This window comes from Podarcis melisellensis (assembly GCF_964234715.1).
Source record: "Podarcis melisellensis genome assembly, chromosome: 1".
Lineage (NCBI taxonomy): Eukaryota > Metazoa > Chordata > Lepidosauria > Squamata > Lacertidae > Podarcis > Podarcis melisellensis.
Genome location: NC_138528.1, coordinates 7,878,288 through 7,890,757, shown reverse-complemented (window position 1 = coordinate 7,890,757; position 12,470 = coordinate 7,878,288).

Sequence of the window (12,470 nt, the reverse complement as noted above, 5' to 3'; positions counted from 1 at the left end):
GGGGCTGTGGGTTCGAGACCCACGTTGGACAAAAGATTCTGAATCCTGCCTCAGGAGGTTGGACTAGATGACCCCTGGGGTCCCTTCCAACTCTACAATTCCATGATTCTACAACTAAGGGTTGAACTGCCACTTTTTTATTTTGCAAAAATCCACAGAGTCCCTTTGCTGTAACTATCTAAAATGTCACAAAACTGGGAACGAGCTTTTGATTTCCATCAGGTAGGCGGAATGGATGTTTGGTGTGGTGTGTATATCAGAGAGAGAGAGAGAGAGAGAGAGAATTTGGTTTGGTATTAAAGCCTTTCATGCCTGCAAGTGAGTGGCTGGGTAGAAATAATAATAATAATAATAATAATAATTATTATTATTATTATTATTATTATTATTCAATGGTCAAAAAATTCATTTATGTTGTATAGTTTTAGAAGACACATGGAAGTGGAGATTGTGTCTCTGTATGTGAAAAGCCCCTGAATTTTTGAAATCATCAGGACCCTACACTCCATTTGCTTTCAGTGGATAGAGGGGGTGGATTTTACTATGCACCCACTCTAGTAGTAGGGACGGCTTGTAAAAGAAAAGCCCTTTCTCACTCCAGTTCTCCTAGTCTATTGCATAATTGGGCGGGGGTGGAGAATCGAGGACGACGACAACAATGTAAAACTTGGGGTTAGATCAAACTATGGTGCACAGTTCACTAGGCTAATCGGGCAAAATAACAGGGCCATTCACTAGAAATAACACAGTGAAACCCACAGCCTTTGCAGTTTCTCATGTCAGGGAGACAGGCCTGTCAGCTGTTGTAGTAATAACTGCATTCTAAATCACGCAAGCAGCGGGGTGTTCTCATTTTCCTCTTAATTGCGGAAAACTTCGCTCGAATTAGCATCTCTTTCTTGCTGTGGAAAATGAGTCTAAAGGGGGCGTTCACCTCCCAAACCAACATCACTGCTCTTTGCTGCAAAGACATGCTAGAGTTTTTAAATCTGGGTCCTGCTGCAAGAGTCTTTGACTATTAAAAGCACTTTTTAAAAAAGTGGAAAAAAATATGATGCATTTTCCCGTGTGCCTGAAGATGAGACAAATTACAAGAATCACGATGTGCCCTTTATCACAGAATCACAGAGTCGGAAGAGACCCTTATATATTGATATATCTCCCAGCTCTACCTCTGGGAGGAACACAGAATAAATGCCGTGGTGCATCTGCAGCAGCCCAACAGGATGCCTTCATGTGCCCCAGCTGCCACAAAACATGTCTCTCCTGTATTGGTCTCTACGGCCACAGCAGGAGCTGTAACTCTCCAACAGCTTGACTTCGTCCCTGAAGGTGGACCCTTTCATCGTCTCCCGAGACAGATGGCTGCCAACCACTGTAGGTACAAGCTGAGACCTTTCCTATGGCCCTGGCCTTGAGAGGAATAGTTGTCAGCTTGGTGATTTAAGTGTTCCTAGTCAGCTTCCTTAACCTGCAATGTTCCCGTCTGTCGCTCTGCATTTTGCAAATTGCTCTTTCCCCCTGCGTTTCGCTTAAGTCAGCACCCCTTTCCCTCCTCCTTTCTCCTAACGCCCCATCCCAAGCGACTGGAGTGCAACGTCTGCTGTAACAACCTATTTAGATAAGATAAGGCTGTGTGGACGGGCACTTCATCCATGCAGGGAAATTAATGACGTATCTTGAAAGCAAAGCAAGCCCTGAAGATCAAAGCAACTGTCTGCAGCTTCAGCCTGTGCCAAGGCAAGGCTTTGGGATGACCCCAAAGCCCTTGCCAACAACTTATTCTATTATTGGGGCATCTGAAAGCTTCATTAATGTGTGACCCCGAAATTCTGGATCCCCCCCCCCAAACTGATGCCAAAGTTCAGTACCCGTTTTGTGCCACAAAGCCCATGTTTTGTGCTACTTTTCCCCAAACCAAGTAACTGACACAGCAAATCAGGGTCACAAGTTGGCACTAAACTTTGGCAACAGTTTGGGGGGCGATCTGGAATTTTGGGGTCACATTAATGAAGCTGCATCAGTAGGAGGAGGAGGAGCAGATTGCTGTGACGGAACTAAGCAGAGACACTCAGGATGCTATGGGAAGCCATGGAGGGAAACACTAAGGAAACCAAGAAGTGTACAGAAGGAGCACCTCCCTTCCTGCAGCTTCTTAAGAGAGCGGAATTACCGGTAACTGTTTTCCCCAATGAGCTTATTGTCTAAGTTGGCAGGGCAAGTCTGCACACTGCTACCCAAGGTGGACAGCTGTCAAGTTCCATGACTGCTCTCATTGTTCCTTCCTCGCACACTTTTGCCTCTAGATCAGCAATGGGACAGGCAGTGTCCTCCCAAAGCCTTTCCAATATGGATCCCAGTCTTTCTTCTTCTTCCCAGCACCCCTTGCTGGAAAGCTCCCTTTTCCTGTCCCCTCAAACACACAACTCATCATCTTGCTAACATCTCACTCCCCAGGATAAAGGATTCCTCTCCCCAGTGGCCCATCAACACCTTTTGTCATGTTAACATAGTTGCTCTTCACTAAGTCAGCCAGGCTGGTTTGCAGAAGCCAACCTAGGAATTCCCTGTCTGGCACAGCTCTACAGTTTGTACTTTCATCCAAGTACAAGCGGGTACTTGGACGCAGGTGGCGCTGTGTTCTAAAGCACTGAGCCTCTTGGGTTTGCCGATCTTGAATCCCTGTGATGGAGTGAGCTCCAGTTGCTTTGTCCCGGCTCCTGCCAACCTGGCAGTTCAAAAGCACGCCACTGCAAGTAGATAAATAGGTACCACTGTGACAGGAAGGTAAACGGCGTTTCCGTGCGCTCTGGCTTCCGTCATGGTGTTCCGTTGCGCCAGAAGCAGTTTAGCCATGCTGGCCACATGACCCAGAAAGCTTATCTGTGGACAAACGCTGGCTCCCTCGGCCTGAAAGCGAGATGAGCGTCGCAATCCCATAGTCCCCTTTGACTGGACTTAACCATCCAGGGGTCATTTACCTTTACCTTTTACATCCATATCCCAATTAATTAAGAATATTACTTGCCCCAAAATGAAAATAATAAGAAGTCCCAACAAAAGAAGAATGGATTCAAAAACTTTTGAACTATGCAGAAATGGTGAAACTTACCGGAAAAATAAGAAATCAAGATGACAAACTTTTTATAAAAGAATGGAAATGGTTTATGGAATATTTACAAGCAAATAGTAAACAGATAAGAATATTGGGATGATTATTAGAACAACCTGCAGTTTCATAAATGTATATATTTAAAGTAGAAAATATTAAAAATAAGTTTAAGGAACCGCAGAAAAAGGGGGAAGGAAATCAAGTTTTGAAATGTTAAAATTATTGTAAAATTATTGAAATGTATAAAACTGAAAATCATTTTTCATACGTATGAGAGAGAAATATCTGCAGTGCCACAGATTCCCCACCCTTTTATTACAGAGGCTATTGCACTGCTCTCCCTTAGCCCCAGTTAGGTGGCAGAACGCAGGGTGAATTGCCGCCTGCTACCCCTCTGCTCACCAGTCTGAGATGTGCCTGCAACTTGGTTCCCAGTATAACTAGCTCTTTAGTGGGCAGCGGCCTCCCTCTACCTGGTCCCTCGAGATTCTTTTGTTTCCCATTCCCATCAGCCTCATCAAGCATGCCAACCGTCAGAGAGGATGACGGCTGGAGGCTACAAAACTGGGAATCTATCAACCTTCCAGTATCCATTACCCCCCCCCCCCCGATTAACCTCTGAAACAGGTATAAACAATCCAAGAGGCTGAAATGCGTTAAACGATGTTTGCTTCTTGATTGATTGCCGTGCGCCACTCCTAATTAGCTGGCAAGGTTGTCCGAGAAGATATTTGCTTCATGTTAAGGGTCTGTTAATTTCCTTTGGCTCACTTATGCTTGAGTCTGGGAGAGCTGGGAAACTAACCATCATCTCTCTCTCAGGTGGGTGGCAATCGCTTGCTAATCAACTCACCTGTTCGTAGCACAAAAATGCCAAATCGTTCCTGCTCATCCGCAGCGTGTTGCTTTCAATCTAGCTCCTGCCATCCATAAGTGTGGGTGTGGTTATTTCATTTTGTCCTGTGAACTGCCCTGAGACCTGTGGTTATAGGGCAGTACAGTCATACCTCAAGTTATGCTTCATGTTACGTTTTTTCAGGTTGCGTCCTGCAGGGACCCGGAAGTACAGGAAAGGGTTACTTCTGGCTTTTGCTGCTCGTGCATGCGCAGTAGTGCTAAATTGCGCTTTGCGCATAAGCACCAAATCACGCCACGCACCTACCTACGCAGATACGGCGCTTCAGGTTGCGGGCTTTTCACGTTTTGAATGGGCCTCTGGAACGGATCCAGTTCTTAACCAGAGGTACCACTGTATACTACTACTACTAACAATAATGTTATTGTTGTTGTTGTTGCTGCCGTTGGCATCCATCTGCCTCGAGAAACAATGGTGTGTGCCTCTTGGGTGAAGCCAAAGTGCTGGGGAATCACAGCGCCTGCAGTGGCTGCAAAAACTGGTAACTTGTAACTGCTGTCTCCCATGTTGTCGGTCCCTACAACCATAGCAGGTGCTATTGGCATGTGGGTACCAGAAAGTTGCCCAGAAGGTTCCTCACCTTCTGTCCGATGCTCTGACTACCTTCTTTGAACCTGCTTACCCTCAACTCTCCTTGTTCGTTCTTTCCTGGGTTACATCTCATCTTGGAGTCAGCCAACTTAGTGTCCACATGAGGTAAAAAAAGGTAAAGGACCCCTGGCCGGTTAAGTCCAGTCAAAGGCGACTATGGGGTTGCGGAACTCATCTTGCTTTCAGGCCGAGGGAGCTGGCGTTTGTCCACACATCTTTCCAGGTCATGTGGCCAGCAGGATTAAACTGCTTCTAGTGCAATGGAAACACCGTGACGGAAACACCGTTTACCTTCCTGTCGCAGTGGTACCTATTTATCTACTTGCACTTTGACGTGCTTTCAAACTGCTAGGTTGGCAGAAACTGGGACAGAGCGACGTGAGCTCACCCCATCGCGGGGATCTGAACCGCTGACCTTCTGATCGGCAAGCCCAAGAGGCTCAGTGGTTTAGACCATGGTACAACCCGTGTCCGGGGACGTGGGTGGCTCTGTGGGTTAAACCACAGAGCCTAGGACTTGCCGATCAGAAGGTCGGCGGTTCAAATCCCCGCAACGGGGTGAGCTCCCGTTGCTCAGTCCCTGCTCTTGCCAACCTAGCAGTTTGAAAGCACATCAAAGTGCAAGTAGATAAATAGGTACCGCTCTGGCGGGAAGGTAAATGGCGTTTCTGTGCGCTGCTCTGGTTTGCCAGAAGTGGCTTAGTCATGCTGGCCACTGACCCGGAAGCTGTATGCCGGCTCCCTCAGCCAATAAAGCGATCTGAGCGCCGCAACCCCAGAGTTGGTCACGACTGGACCTAATGGTCACGGGTCCCTTTACCTTTACAACCTGTGTCCACATGAACCTGGTTCTGTGACAGCACCTATGCTTGGGCCCCACCCTTCCCATGTCTCCCTGTCCCGTGAATGCTCCCTGGGGCCTGCAACCTGACACATTGTCCAGATGTTATTGCAGCCCCAGTCTTTTACCCCAGAATGCAAACTCTCGCTTGGGCACAGACAGAGGTGGGGTGGAGAAAAGCCAGAGATCAGTCCGCTGAATCTTTTGAACAAAAGGTCAAGTGTCAGAGATAAAGGGAGCACGCTATCAGCGTAATTTTGAGGGATGCTAGATCCCTTCTGCATTCTTCATGGGCTCTCATGATGCAAATCCAGGAACAGAATTTGCCGTAAAGGACTTTGGAGGGCCTGAATGGAACACGAGTGCTGTCCATCACAGGCATTGTCGGTGGTGCAATTCTTTTTACTGCTTCCGTTCTGTAAACAGCTTAAACCTGCAGAGACCAAATGACTCAGAGGAGCAATAATGGGATGTACGGAATTCACTGTCTTGCTAATGACATCGGAAGCCATTAATAACCTGAGATTTAAGCGCCTGCCCAACCGTCTCAATGGCTTTTTCTCAATGCTTTGACGCGGTTGTCTGTTGGCATTCTCTCATGCCGAGACGACTCGGAGGGTTCACTGCTGCCAAACAAATGGGCTTGTGCTGTGGCACTACGTAAGCCAAGGTGGAGACTTTCATGGTATCTGCTTAGCGCTTCCCAGACGATGCTGAGATGTGTCTCAAAATGACGATCAGCAACAGGAACCTGCCAGCCCATTCACTCTGTGAATAAAACTTAGCACAGTCTGCTTAGACTCAAGTACATCATCATCATCATTATTATTATTATTATTATTATTATTAAATCTAGATACCGCCCTATACCCACAGGTCTCAGGGCGATTACAACATAAAATCACAATATAAAAACACAAAAAGACTTAATAAAAACAAAAACAAAACAACCCAATAAACTCCCCTCCCCAGCACATTTTAAAAGGGCATTGCATGCCGCTGCCCCTCAGCCAAAGGCGTGGTTAAAGAGGTTAACATTTTTGCCTGGTGCCTAAAGGTGCACAATGAAGGTGTCAGGCAAACCTCTCTGGGGAAATGAAGCCACAGCATTGCATTGTCACTTAACTAGAAGCCTAGAGTTCGGTGCAGCAAAATGAAGGAAGGAGTAGGAATAGTAACTCAGGATCCAAGCCGCTCCCAGTGTGAGTTAATGGTTTTGTGGTGGTGGTGGTTTTTTTTTTTTTAAAAAAGACATACTTATCGGGCCAATTATTCATCAGGAAAACTATTGTTGGCGCCCAGCCAAAGAGAATCTCTCCAGTTCCATAAATACACTCCAATTATCATCAGAGGAGACTGAACCCCCTCAGACTCTCTTGGAGAGCTCAGCCGGGTACTGAAGTGCCGTTCAATCACTGCATTCGAGGGAAGAGCACACTCCCAACTGTTTCACTATGCTTGAAACCACGGCCGCCTTTTCTCCCTAGACCTCTTTCCCTTCTGTTTCCCTCACCTCACATGAAGACCCTCCAAGTGTCCCTATTTTCCAGAGACAGTCCTGGATTTACAGATGTCATCCTGGTTTCTGATTTGATCCCAGAATGTCATGTTTTTCCTTGTTGTTGTTTTTGTTGTTTAGTCGTTTAGTCGTGTCCGACTCTTTGTGACACCCTGGACCAGAGCACGCCAGGCACTCCTGTCTTCCACTGCCTCCTGCAGTTTGGTCAAACTCATGCTGGTAGCTTCGAGAACACTGTCCAACCATCTCGTCCTCTGTGGCCCCTTCTCCTCTTTCCGAACATCAGGGTCTTCTCCAGGGAGTCTTCTCTTCTCATGAGGTGGCCAAAGTTTTGGAGCCTCAGCTTCAGGATCTGTCCTTCCAGTGAGCACTCAGGGCTGATTTCCTTCAGAATGGAGAGGTTTGATCTTCTTGCAGTCCATGGGACTCTCAAGAGTCTCCTCTAGCACCATAATTCAAAAGCATCAATTCTTCGGCGATCAGCCTTCTTTATGGTCCAGCTTTCACTTCCATACATCACTACTGGGAAAACCATAGCTTTTACTAAATGGACCTTTTTCCTTACGTTTTTCCTTAGGCCACCCCTATTTTCATTGTAGAAATGTTGGAGGGTATGCAGGTGTTTTGCGCTACAGCTTTCTTCAGCCCCCGGGGATGATGGGAGATGGAGTCCATCAACCATTCTTCATCCCCGATCTTGTGACTACTTTTTTAATTCACTCACCTTAAAATAAAACTCATTATTCAGAGCGCATCTGGCACCTTCATTGTTTAGTTTTTGGCACATGCCGGCAACAAACCTCATTTCCCTGACCGTTGAGAGATATGTTTTAGGATCCGCCCTATTCTTCTGACGGTAACATGTTTTAATGTTAATCATGTAACCTTGTGATTTCAAATCGTAAACTATGGAACACGCTCCCACTGGAGGCAGTGATGGTCAACTTGAATGGCTTTAAAAGAGAACTGAGATGCGAATCAGATGAGACCATATGATATCTACTTGGTCAAAATTCATTGTGTAGAGACTAACTGCATTCCACTCCATTGCTTCTGAAGCCTGATTTCTGTTTCGGGATCATGGGTTCTCTCTGGCAACCCAAGACTGTCATGGGTGAAGGCAAATGTATCCGTCTTCTTGCTTTCATTCTCATAATGACATACGCACAGCCTACGGATTAAATCCTAACTGCTGCTTCCTGTTTGCCCGCCAGACCCATGATTCAAACAGGAAGTCTACTTTAGTTCATTCATTCAAACGCCTGGAATGATAAGCTGATCAAATCTGTCTTTGACAGTTTTGAGAGAGACAGACAGACAGACAGTGTGTTATGTGGTTAGTTCCTCACATTCTTATATTATGCTTTACAGTGGTACCTCAGGTTACATACGCTTCAGATTACATATGCTTCAGGTTACAGACTCCACTAACCCAGAAATAGTGCTTCAGCTTAAGAACTTTGCTTCAGGATGAGAACAGAAATCGTGTTCCGGCAGCGCGGCGGCAGCAGGAGGCCCCCTTAGCTAAAGTGGTGCTTCAGGTTAAGAACAGGTTAAGAATGGACCTCCGGAACGAATTAAGTACTTAACCTGAGGTACCACCGTATTGGACCAAAGGCAGGGCAAAACACCACACTGTGCTGTCGAATTGGGTGGCAGCCACATGCGTCCTTTCTAAGAGCTCGTTCCAATTTAAGAGCTGCTGAAGTTATTTAGGAAAATCATGTCTTGCAGCCAGCACTTCCCTCTGACATACTAACCTGCATCCTAAATAGTCGGAAGCCCCGGGAGGGCTGTACCACGTGCCTCCTCAGAGCATCTGAATCTGCTCACATTGAGGAAAAACCCCATAAATATACATGAATCGCTGTGCATAACTCAAGCTACATAAACGTTACAAAGGAGAGTTGCCTACCAATGGCTTTGCTCGCCTCTGAGAGTAGCTTATTCTCAAAGCATTTATTGTTCTAATACTATTCATAGTTTCTGTGGCATTGGAAGGGAAGTTATCGTCCTAATCTAATTCATCTGCACAAAAGCCTTCTAAGGTAAGCAAGACTGAGAAACTGAGACTTATTTACTAAACACCCCCTCTCCCCTCCCCTCCCAGGGAGCTTCATGCATGAGTGCAGATTTGACGTTAGGCCAAATCCCATCCTCTCCATCCCAGAATACTTTAAAGTGCACTCAACATCCACCCTCCTCCCTCCAAAAAATGCATTTTAGGAGACAATACATATTTATTTACACCCTGCCTTTTGCTGTCAGGGCTATCTACAATGTAGTGGGTAGATAAAGGGATATGAAGACTGAATTTGATGTTTGTTTATAAAATTTGTGTCCAACACAAAGGAGTGAAATAATTGTAGGCCTGGAAGGGGTCCCAAGGATCATCTAGTCCAACCCCCTTCAATGCAGGAATCTCAGCTATAGCATCCAAGACAGATGGCCATCCACCCTCTGGTTAAAAACCTCCAAGGAAGGATAGTCCATCACCTCCTGAGGGAGACAGCTCCACCACCGAACATCTCTTAGGGTCAGAAAGTTCTTCCTGATGTTTACTCGGAATCTCCTTTCTTATAACTTGAATCCATTGGTTCTCCTATGTAGATAGGGACGTCCTATGAAAAAGCAAGACATTCCGGGATCAGATCAGAAACCGGGGTGGCTCCTGAAAATAGGGTTCCTGGGAATTAGGAAAACTTGGAGGGTCTGCAAGAACCTGGTGGTTACCCAGGTTTGTGGAAGGATGTGTTAGCGGCCTACCAAGAAGCCAGTGGTTACCCAGGTTTCTGGCTTACGCTAAAATAATATTTCGTGATCAAGAGAAGCCAACTGCTGCCACTTCATTCAAGAAGCTGGGCTCTGACCAAGTGCCGCAGATGTTTCTCTGGAAAGGGCTGAGGTCCTGCTCTTGCCAAAGCTACTGGCAGAATTCCCACTGCGCTAGCCTGGGAAGAGGCTTTTGCTAGTTAATTGGCTGCTGCTTTCTTCTTGCTGCCTAGGGAGGCACCCTTGCAACAGCTGGACGGATTAGGCTAATCTGAGGAATGTCAGCCAGTTAAGTGCCCTGGGGAGATTGTGATCAATAGGTCAACTATGAGCAACCTTTCAAAAATGTCTATTCTTGATAGCACGTCACACAAGCTGCCCTCTGAGCAGGACTCACTCTTCGTGCGATGCCCTAGAATTTATTGGGGAATTTCTCTGGGGCAGGTTGTCCAGATTGGTGGACCACATACTTTGCATCTTGGTTCAATCCCTGGCATCTCCAGGAAAGACTGGGAGAGAATCCTGCCTCCGTCACAGAGAGAGCTGCTTCCAGGTAGCGTCAACAGTTCTGAGCTGGAGGGACCAATGGTCTGTTTGGGTATTATAAGGCAGCTTCCTAAGGTCTTCTGACTGCTCCTGCCTTGCTCTGCAGCCTCAATTGGGATGTGTATTAAGGCAGGGATGGCCTGTCAGTACACAAGTGCATGAAGAGACCTTCCCTGTTCCATGGGGGGTCCCCGGTCCTCTCTCCCACTGAAATTAGGCTTGAGAAGAAGCATCATCACCAGATGTACTGAGTTGAATAGGATCCAAAATGCAGCAGTCTGATTGGTCCTAGAACAATAGGATCCAGAATGCAGCAGTCTGATTGGTCCTAGAACAATAGGATCCAGAATGCAGCAGTCTGATTGGTCCACAGGAGCCACCCAATCCAACTCCAGGTGGAAGTGAATCCGCAACCTGATTGGCCTACAGGAGAATCCTGGAATTAGCCAATCACGTGGGGCCCATTGTGTAAATAATGTATATAAAGCAGACATTCTGGGGGAACTTCCATTCCTCCTCACCACTATGAGCTGAATAAAGAGCATGAAATCCACTCTCGACTCCGAGTATATTTCACCAACAAAATAGGTTATGACATGTGCTTTGTTGCAGAGTTGTGTGATGCCCACAACAGCTTCTTGGAACCCCAAAAGATATCCAGGAACTGCAAGAAAAGCCCTGCTGAATCTGGCCAATGGACCGTCTTGTCCAGCATCTTGCTCTCACAGTGGCCAACCTGGCGCCTGTGGGAAACCCGCAAGCAGGACCTGAGCGCAACAGCACACTGCCCACCTGCGACTCCAAGAAACTGGCATTCAGAGGCATAATACCTTTGACCGTGGAGGGAGAGCTTAGGCATTGTTAGAATTTGCCATTGACAGCCTTTCCTCCATGAATTGGTCTAATAATCTTTTAAAGTAAGTGGCCAGCACGACAGAGATGGTGCAATGGGATCACACAGTGTCAGAGCTGCACATTTTGCTTCCATTTTCTTCTCACTGGGAATATAATAATAATAATAATTTATTATTTATACCCCGCCCATCTGGCTGGGCCTCCCCAGCCACTCTGGGCGGCTTCCATAAAAACCAAAAATACAGTAAAATCACACGTTAAAAACTTCCCTGAACAGGGCTGCCTTAAGATGTCTTCTGAATGTCAGGTAGTTGTTTATTGCTTTGACATCTGCTGGAAAGGCGTTCCACAGGGTGGGCGCCACTACCGAGAAGGCCCTCTGCCTGGTTCCCTGTAGCTTTGCTTCTCGCAATGAGGGAACCGCCAGAAGGCCCTCGGCGCTGGACCTCAGCATCCGGGCAGAATGATGGGGGTGGAGACGCTCCTTCAGATATACTGGACCGAGGCCGTTTAGGGCTCGTTTAGGTTACGCCCCAAGAGAGAGAAAGAGAGAGAGATTGACTAGCTCAGGGCCATCCACACAGTTGCACAGACCCTCCAAGTGTCTCGATTTTCCGGGAACAGTCCTGGATTTACAGAAGCCGTCCTGGTTTCTGATTTGATCTCAGAAAGCCCTGCTTTTCCTTAGGATGTCCCTATTTTCATCAGAGAAATATTGGAGTGTTTGGAGTTATGTGATTCCCCAAGCCAAGGAGATAAGTAACTATGCAACCTTCAGAAGACATCTGAAGGCAGCCCTTTATAGGGAAATTTATAAATGTTAAATGTTTTATTATGTTTTTATATATGTTGGAAACTGCCCAGAGTGGCTGGAGCTACCCAGTCTGATGGGTGGGGTATAATTCTTATTCTTAGTCATATCCTTACTCTTATTCTTACTCTTGCTCTTATTATGGAATAAAGGTAAAGGGACCCCTGACCATTAGGTCCAGTCGTGACCGACTCTGGGGTTGCGGCGCTCATCTCGCTTTACTGACCGAGGGAGCTGGTGTACAGCTTCCAGGTCATGTGGCCAGCATGACTAAGCCGCTTCTGGCGAACCAGAGCAGTGCACGGAAACACCGTTTACCTTCCCGCCAGAGCGGTCCCTATTTATCTACTTGCACTTTGACATGCTTTTGAACTGCTAGGTTGGCAGGAGCAGGGACCGAGCAATGGGAGCTCACCCCGTCACGGGGATTCGAACCGCTGACCTTCTGATTGGCAAGTCCTAGGCTCTGTGGTTTAACCCACAGCGCCACCCCGAGTCCCTATTTAC